This window comes from Cervus canadensis, chromosome 12, assembly GCF_019320065.1.
Source record: "Cervus canadensis isolate Bull #8, Minnesota chromosome 12, ASM1932006v1, whole genome shotgun sequence".
Classification (NCBI taxonomy): Eukaryota; Metazoa; Chordata; class Mammalia; order Artiodactyla; family Cervidae; genus Cervus; species Cervus canadensis.
Genome location: NC_057397.1, coordinates 33,587,069 through 33,596,502, shown reverse-complemented (window position 1 = coordinate 33,596,502; position 9,434 = coordinate 33,587,069).

Below are 9,434 nucleotides of genomic sequence, written 5' to 3'. Positions count from 1 at the left end.
GACTCTTGAGAGTCCATTGGACAGCAAGGAGATCCAGCCAGTCCATCCTAAAGAAAATCAGTCCTGAACATTCATTGGAAAGACTGATGCTAAAGCTGAAGTTCTAATACTTTGACCACCTGATGCAAAGAGCCAACTCATTGGAAGAGACCTTGATGCTTCAAGGAATGAGTGCTCAGTGAATATTCAGGGTTGATTTCAGTTAAGATTGATATTGATTATATGTTGAAATAACAGTATTTTTGGTATATTAGGTTCAATAAAATACTTTACTAAAACTGTCTTTTAAAAAATTAGGCAATTAGAAAACTTTTAAATTACATAAAATTACACACAAAAAACTTAAAATCATTTGCTCACATTGTGTTTCTATTGGACATTGCTAGTCTATATCATATTTACTGCCAATTCTTTTATTTGCATATTATCCTTCTCCTTCCTATGCTCTAGATTTCTTCAGATGATATGATTAACACAAAATCCAAACTTCCAAGTTAATTTCTGGCCTAAGACTTCAATGGCCCTAGAGGTACTCTCCCATCCCCTAGAGATTGTTTTAAGTTAGTATTTCCCAAATTCATGGGCTTCCCTGGTGGCTCAGTGGTAAAGAATCTGCCTGCTGATGTAGGAGACATGGTTTGATCCCTGGGTTGGAAAGATCCCCTAGAGAAGGAAATGGCAACTCACTCCAGTATTCTTGCCTGGGAATTCCCATGGACAGAGGAGCCTGGTGGACTATTGTCCATGGGGTCACAGAGTCAGACCCAGCTTAGTCACTGAGCACACATCCCCAGACTCACAGGACCATCAGGTGAGCTGGAGTGTTTGCTGAAGTAATGCTGTCTGAGTCCATGGAATCAGTTTCTCCTAGGGGCAGTCCTGTGTTGGCCATGGTGGCTCACCCTGCATTAGGGAAGAAGATTCCACGATGGTTTTTCCTTTCTGTAGGACAAAGTGTGAAGTTCTGGAAGCCTTTCACAATCCACTTAGGTGCTATCTTTGGATGATTGTTTCCTCCTCACCGCTTCATTCACACCATCTTCCAGCTACACTGACCTGTGTGTTATACTCTTTCCTGCCTTGGGTTTGTGTTTGTTCTTCTGCTTACCTGAAATGCTTCCTCTCAACTGTGCCCAGCCCAATGTACTGTCCTCACCATTCACTGCTGGCCTCTGTAAAATGATATACTTTCTCTTCTCCTCACTCCAGGCGGAGATTAAGTGCTTTCTGCTTTGTTTTTTTACGACAAGGGCGCGAACCTCCAGCTGCATGTTTGAATCACCTGGGAATGTCAAAAAACTCCGGAGACTCAGGGCAAATACCTAATATTTTGATGTACTTGATCTAAGAAAGGTCATGGAGATGGGACTATTTCTTCTAAAGTTCCTTAGGATGCCACTGTCAAGAATCACATTTTGTGGTTTGGCTTTACCACACGTTGTAATTATTTGTTCACATGTCTCCTCATTCTAGACTGAATGCCTGGAGAATGTGGAAAACATTTTATTTTCTTTGTATCACAGATTCTGGGTATGAAAAATGCTCAAATACTTAAAAGATTTTTTTAAATTATGAAAGTATGATAACACATTTACATGAGACTTGGAAAATACAGAATAAGGTTACATATAGTTGTACTACATGTTACAATTTTTTTTTATGTAGATAAAGATTTTTAGTTGGAGTTTCATTATCAAACTCTTAAAAATTAATAGAATGAATATACAGAGAAGTAGAAAGATATAGTAGACCTGAAAAGCACAGTGAACCAGTTCAACAAATTAAGATTTATACAGTTTTCACTCTACAGTAGGATACAAATTCTATTCAGGTTCCTATAGAGTGTAAACTAGGAGACACCAAAACATATCCAGAGACATAAAACAAAGTGCAAAAATTTCACAGTCTAAAGGTATTGAAATCCTGTAGAGTCTGTTATGACTGTGGAACTATTTTAGAAATCAATATCAAAAGATATTTGAAAATAACCCACATATTTTCAAGGGCAATGTGACATTCACCAAGAGAGATCTTCAACTTAGCTTTCAAAAGCCTCAATAAAGTTAGACTGTAAAAACACAGAGGGTGATTGCAGAGAAGAAAGCAAAAAAAAAAAAAAGCTCAAATATGTTGTGGATGAATAGTTTAATGAATAGATGAAGGAGGTGACAAAAAGTAGCCATTGAAGGAAACTGACTCTATTTTGAAAACCTTAGGAGAGAGACTTCTCTAATTTCAAATGCTGATTAATGGAACACACTTGCAAAATTGGGAAACAGGCTTAATTGTGTGATTAATTTATTTACCAAAAGCCAGATATTGGATATATAATTGAAAGTTACTTTTACATAATCAGAAAAAAATATAACTGAAGTTAATGGGACAAACGAGAAGAATTTTGACCAGGAATATAAAAATAAATTAAGAACAGTGTTGGAGGGACAAACAGCCTGTAACTAATCTCTAGTCTCAGGTTACCATGAATAGTACAGTCTTTAATATGAATACGAAGAAAACAATAAGAAAGGGGAAAGAAAAAGCTTTAACAAAGAATATTTATATTTGAAAAGTCAACAATGTTAAAGAAAATTCATTTGAAGTAAAAATAAAAGTAATAAATAACAAGCCTGTATAGACCAAGGTTAATATGACGACATGAGAATCAAGGCACATTCATGGATGTTTTAGAATTCTATGTTGTTGAAGAGAATGAAGATCAATGTGGCCAATTTGGGGAGTTAAAAAAAGCCCAATATGACAAAACTTAAAGATAGAATAGTTGAAAATGTTTTGAAAGCCAGTATAGATATGAAAGAGAGGAAATTGAGTTAGGAAGAGACTTGCCAAAAACTGAAAGCAAAAGTTACAATTAAGGACCTGAGAAGTGCATGTAAGTATTTAGTCACGTAGTCTAAGATTTTTGAGATTTCTCCAGCAAATTTCAGTTAATAAGAATTGAGGTATAAAGTGAAGGCATGCCATAATGAGCATGTGAAAACATTGGGAGAAGTCCCAGGCCATATCAGAGAAACGTGGAATGTCTCTTACCTAGCAAGGAGTAGGAAAAGTTTTTAAAGCTTTTCCCCAGCTCTGCCCCTACTCCCCAGAATATCTCTGTGAATATAAGAGTATTAGACAAGCTTATCACATAAAGTCATTATTTTGGAATCTTAAAGCTGGAGGATACCACTGAGATATCAATTTAGCAATTTTACAAATGATAGGATCACCATTAACTGTTGGTGACAGAACCAGGATTAGAAACCAGTCTTGCTAATAACAGCCTAGTTTTCAAATAAGCAATGGTAAGTGAACATTTGACTGACATAACGTTATTTAGATGCTAAGTGAACACATCTGGAAAGCATATAGAAATAGAGAGAGAAGTGTGCCAACACTCTCCATGGCTGTATCTATGATCCCCACAACCATGATAGGCATGAGAAAAACCAATGTAATGGTGTCAAGAAGAAAATAATGCCACATCTGAGGTGAGAAAACAAAAAATGATTTTGCAGTGCTAATCATGAGTCTTTCTCTCTTTGCTTTATTTTTGTTTTACCTGATTGCATTTAGTAATTTGCCTCAAACACTTTTTTGAAGTTTATAAACCAATCTGTTGATTCCAGTGTCTTTCTACACACTAGTCTCTTCTCATCCTTCCCTATCTAGGTTTAGAGACTATAGTCATCATTTTAATAACATTCTTGCTAACATTGTAAAATCTTCTTGCCCCTCGTGTGTGTGTATGTATATGTGTATGTGAGTGGGGTGGTGTTTTCTTTACTTATCTAGCAATGTCCTGTTATTCAATAATCCCTTTATCTATTTTCTTCTTGCCTCTGTGCTTTGTATACATTATCCAGTTGCTTCATTAAACGTCTTTATTTTGATGTCATAATAGCTCTTCAAACTCAACTGTGTACAGAGTTGGCCTCAGGAGATTTTCCTCCAAGGCTATGTCTTCTCCAGTTCTCTTTAAGTATGACTCCACTCATTACCTAGTTGCTCAGGCTCTCAACTTTAGCATCCTCCTTTTGACCACTTCCTTCTTCTTCATCCATATCTAGTCCATCACCAAGAACTGAACACATTTCAAGTTGACTAAAGGAGCTTACAGGTAGTTATATTTGGAGCAATACAATACCTAACAGCTTTCTTTAGTAATAGATTCAACAGTTCTTGGTGGTTAATGGAATATGACTAATGACAAAAGAAAGCAAACTCTAGTCATGTGAAGGGCTGTAAGAAATCCTTAGGATTAATACTAAAGGTTTAAATGAAAAGACAAATAATTAGTGAATTTCTGTTCAGATAATGAATACTGAAAGTGTCAGAAAGTATGAATTTGATTCTTAACACTGGTCTCCTTAGAAACTTAAAAAAAAAAAAATTCCAAAGTCCATGGGCCATCTTAGACCAAATAAGTCAGAATTTGACCTGAATATTAGTAGTTTTTTTTTTTCTCACTTTTACTTTTTAAATTGAAGGATAATTGCTTTACAGAATTTTCTGATTTTCTGTCATACGTCCACAAGAATCAGCCATAGGTGCATCCATGTCCCCTCCCTCTGGAACCCTCCTCCCATCTCCCCCACCATCCCACCCTTCTAGATGGTCACAGAGCCGCTGTTTGAGTTCCCTGAGTCATACGGCAAATTCCCATTGGCTATCTGTTTTACATGTGGTATTGTAAGTTTCCATGTTACTCTCTTCATACATCTCACCTTCTCCCTCCTCCTCTCCCCCCATGTCCATAGGTCTGTTCTCTATGTCTGTCTCTCCATTACTGGCCTGCAAATAAATTCATCAGTACCATCTTTCTAGATTCCATATATATGCATCAGTATATGTTATTTGTATTTCTCTTTCTAACTTACTTCACTCTATATAATAGGCTCTAGGTTTGTCCACCTCATTAGAACTCACTCAAATGTGTTCCTTTTATGGTTCAGTAGTATTCCATTGTATATATGTACCACAGCTTCTTTATCCATTCATCTGTTGATGGACATCTAGATTGCTTCCATGTTCTAGCTATTGTAAATAGAGCTACAGTGAACATTGGGGTACATGTGTCTTTTTCAATTTTGGTTGCCTCAGGGTATATGTCTAGGAGTGGGATTGCTGGATCATATGGTGGTTTTATTCCTAGTTTTTTTAAGGAATCTCCATACCATCTTCCATAGTGGCTGTATCAATTTATATTCCCACCAGCAATGCAACAGGGTTCCTTTTTCTCCACACCCTCTCCAGCCTTTATTGTGTGTAGACTTTTTGATGAGGGCCATTCTGACTGATGTAGGATGGTTTCTCATTGTAGTTTTGATTTGCATTTCTCCAATAATAAGTGATGTTGAGCATCTTTTCATGTGTTTGTTAGCCATCTGTGTGTCTTCTTTGGAGAAATGTCTGTCTAGGTCTTTTCCCCACTTTTTGACTGGGTCATTTGTTTTACTGGTATTGAGTTGTATGAGCTGCTTGTATATTTTGGAAATTAATTCTTTGTTGGTTGTTTCTTTTGCTGTTATTTTCTCCCATCCTGAGGGTTGTCTTTTCACCTTTTTTGTAGTTTCTTTGCTGTGCAAAAGCTTTTAAGTTTAATCAGGTCCCACTTGTTTTTGTTTTTATTTCCATTTCTCTAGGAGGTGTGTCATAGAAAATCTTGCTTTGATTATGTCATTGAGTGTTCTGCCTATGTTTTTCTCTAAGAGTTTTATAGTTTCTGGTCTTACATTTAGGTCTTTAATCCATTTTGAGTTTATCTTTGTGTATGGCATTAGGAAGTGTTCTAATTTCATTCTTTTGCATATAGCTGTCTAGTTTTCCTAACACCACTTATTGAAGAGGCTATCTTTTCCAAGTTGTATATTCTTGCCTCCTTTGTCAAAAATAAGGTACCCATAGATGCATAGGTTTGTCTCTGGACTCTCTATCTTGTTCCATTTGTCTGTATTTCTGTTTTTGTGCCATACTGTCTTGATGACTGTAGATTTGTAGTGTAGTCTTAAGTCAGGAAGGTTGATTCCTCCAGCTCCATTCTTCTTTCTCAAGACTGCTTTGGCTATCTGGGGTCTTTTTTGTTTCCATATGAATTGTGAAATTTTTTGTTCTAGTTCTGTGAAAAATGCCATTGGTAATTTGATAGGGATGATGTTGAATCTGTAAGTTTCATTTGGTAGTATAGTCATTTTCACAATATTGATTCTTCCTACCCAGGAGCATGGAATATCTCTCCATCTGTTTAAATCACCTGATTTCTTTCACCAGTATCTTATAATTTTCTGCATACAATTCTTTTGTCTTCTTAGGTAGGTTTATTCCCAGATGTTTTGTTCCTTTTGTTTCAGTGGTGAATGGGATTGACTCTTTAATTTCTCTTTCTGATTTTTCGTTGTTAGCATATAGGAATGCAAGTGATTTCTGTGTATTGACCTTATATCCCCCAACTTTGCTGAATTCACCGATTAGCTCTAGTAATTTTCTGATAGTTTCTTTTGGGTTTTCTATGTATAGTATCATGTCATCTACAAACAGTGACAGTTTTACTTCTTTTTTCCAATCTGGATTCCTTTTATTTCTTTTTCTGAATATCAGTAGGTTTGAAAGTTCTCAGGTGATTCGAATGTGTAACCAGATTTGAATACCACTGATACAAGCTTTCAAAATTTTCTACTATTTTCATTCTTAAAGGGACCTTTAAATTTATGTCCTCTAGTCTCTCTTGTACTTTTAAAACTAAAGTATCAATAAATACAGCTGGAACAAGGCATTACTCCCTACTCTGAAAAGTGCAATGTGTGCACACTTTGACTTTCAGGGTTTACCTTTTCCAAATATTGATTTTAGCTTCAATTGAATGGAAGCCTATAATTGAGATGAAATGAGTCAAACTCACATACATGACTTAAGATAAAATACTCTTAGTGTGCCTGCTAATTGTTGGTGAAACATCTATTATGTCTTGATTTTGGAAGACTAAAAACTTCATAAATCAGAGAAGGTAATTTGTAAAGATGTTTCCATTCTATCAATTGATAGTTTTCTGGACAAGGAAACTTACAATTACTGTCATCTCTGGTAAAAGATAAAAATGTTTACAGTTTTAAAAAAGAACCCTGAAAATAAAAAGAAAATTTGAAAAATAAAAATCTTTCTCATAAACCCATAACCAGATTGATGTTCATCTGTTCCTTTCTGGTGTTGTGTATATGTCTGTGTGCATAAATAATTTATAGATTTGTCTCAGATCATGGTTTTATATTTTGCTCTTGTTTTCTTTATATTGAAACATTATTTCACATAATTAAATACTCTCAGAAGATATAATTTTGAATGACAGCGTGATATTTAATCCATTCATACCAAATTTTAAAATATTTCTCTAGTTTTGAATATTTTGGTTGTTATTTTGCTAATTGATATAATGAACACATGTATGTTAGGAATTAAGACAGGTGTGTGATTATTAGATCTAAAATCATGTACCCTTTGAAAGTTACTACAACACAGTGTCAAATCATTTTCCAGAATATCAGTTTTTTTTTTTATAGTTCCTTAAATTATTTATAGTCATCTCATGCGTGCGTGTTTAAGAGACAGGAATTGCCAAGGTGAACTGCTGATTTTTAAAAAGTAAGTTTTTCTTGGTGGGTTTCGACAATAACTGCCCGTGATGCATCCCCTTATAGAATGCAGTGATCAAAGGTAAATGGGCCAAGTTTACCCAAATCCATTATTTAAAAGCACTTAGCGAACCTGTTCATCTGAGGATAAGCTGCTTCCTTGGACGTCAGTGGTCGTAGTACTTGGCGTTCTAGGTGCCCTTAGCCCGCTGGGTAGTATCCTTTGAATTCTCATCCATCCCGTTTCACAGACGCAGATGCCTCCATGGTCTCCCCAGCAGCCAGGTTCCAGCCCCAACTCCTCCTCGCTGAACACAGTAGTCCCTCGACAGAAAGTTTCCTTTGCAGTCCTGGCAGCATCGATGTCAGCTGCTGTCCACCGGTGTTTACCACTGGGGAGGGGGTGGTGGCCTGTAGCTTTTACACCCCCCTCTGAACTCCCTGCTCACCTGTCAGGTCTGTGCCATCTCTCCCTGGGAAGGAAAGTCGTCTGTAACCTGGGCGGTCCAAGCACCTGGGCAGCAGGTGTGCTGAGGTCCCAGTGCCTCCTCCGGGGAAGGCCTTGCAGCTGCAGGCACGGGCTGGTGGATGAGGGAGTCCCACACACCTACATGTAAAAATCAGAATATCAGTTTTTATCCCCATAATCAGTAAATAAAAATAACTGTAATTTTATTATACCCTCATCAGATTAAAAATATGGTTTAGATTCTTCCCAAATGGGTGATAATAGTATTATAGTGTACATTTCTCTGATGATTAATGCAAATGAACATTTTTCCTATTTATTGCCTGTTGTCATTTCTTCTTTTGCATATTTTTAGTTCATGATCTTTTCTTTCTTCAAAATTCATTTTTAAGGAAGTTAAAAAAGCATTTGAGAAATGTAATTCCAATTTAATTTATGCACTTACGGTTATAACTTTATAGTAAATCCAATAGCTACAAATTGCAATCTCCACCCTGGTGAGGTCCTCTGTGGGAATCTTTGTAGATCCTTTTGTATACATTAACATTCAAGAGCTATGAATTACTACAATCTAATTCAATGCGGTTAGATAGAACTTTTCCCATAAATGCAAGTTGCAAAAGTCAGATTAATCTGAATAGTCTAGAAGTGTGGGCAACTGGGAATAGTTCTTCTACTATGTGATATTGTCATTCATGTAAAATAGCTCTTGTAAAAATATGAAATGCCATGTAATTCATGGAGCACATACAGAGGAGACTTTTCAAGAGGTTCTTCTGGATTGTTTTGCAGACTTTGCAGTTGTCTATATTTCAGATTTTTTAAACAGTGGATTGGGCATGATGACCACTAGTCACTTAGCAATAATTTATGGCAAGATATATTTAGATGGTTGAAAGCTGAGGAAGTTGAAGACCCCAAAGAAATGGAGAACCTAGTAGTCAGTGAGTGACAAAAGATAAACAGGGCTACTGCATTTTATAGTGGAAGAAGTACAAAATTCAGGCTTTCTGTCTGAGACTGGTTACCTATTTCATTCAACTGTATTCTCATCATGTGTCAGAGAGCAAGTGATTTTAATGGGAGTAGAATTGAGGTTGGGCTTCCCTCGTGGCTCAGTGCTAAAGAATCTGCCTGCAGTGCAGGAACTGCAGGAGATGCGGGTTTGATCCCTGGGTCAGGAAGATCCCTTGGAGGAGGGTATAGCAACCCACTCCAGTACTCTTGTCTGGAGAATCCCATGGACAGAGGAGTCTGGCAGGCTACAGTCCATAGGGTTGCAAAGAGTCAGACATGACTGACGCGACCTAGCATAGCACACAATGGAGGTTATGATTGCA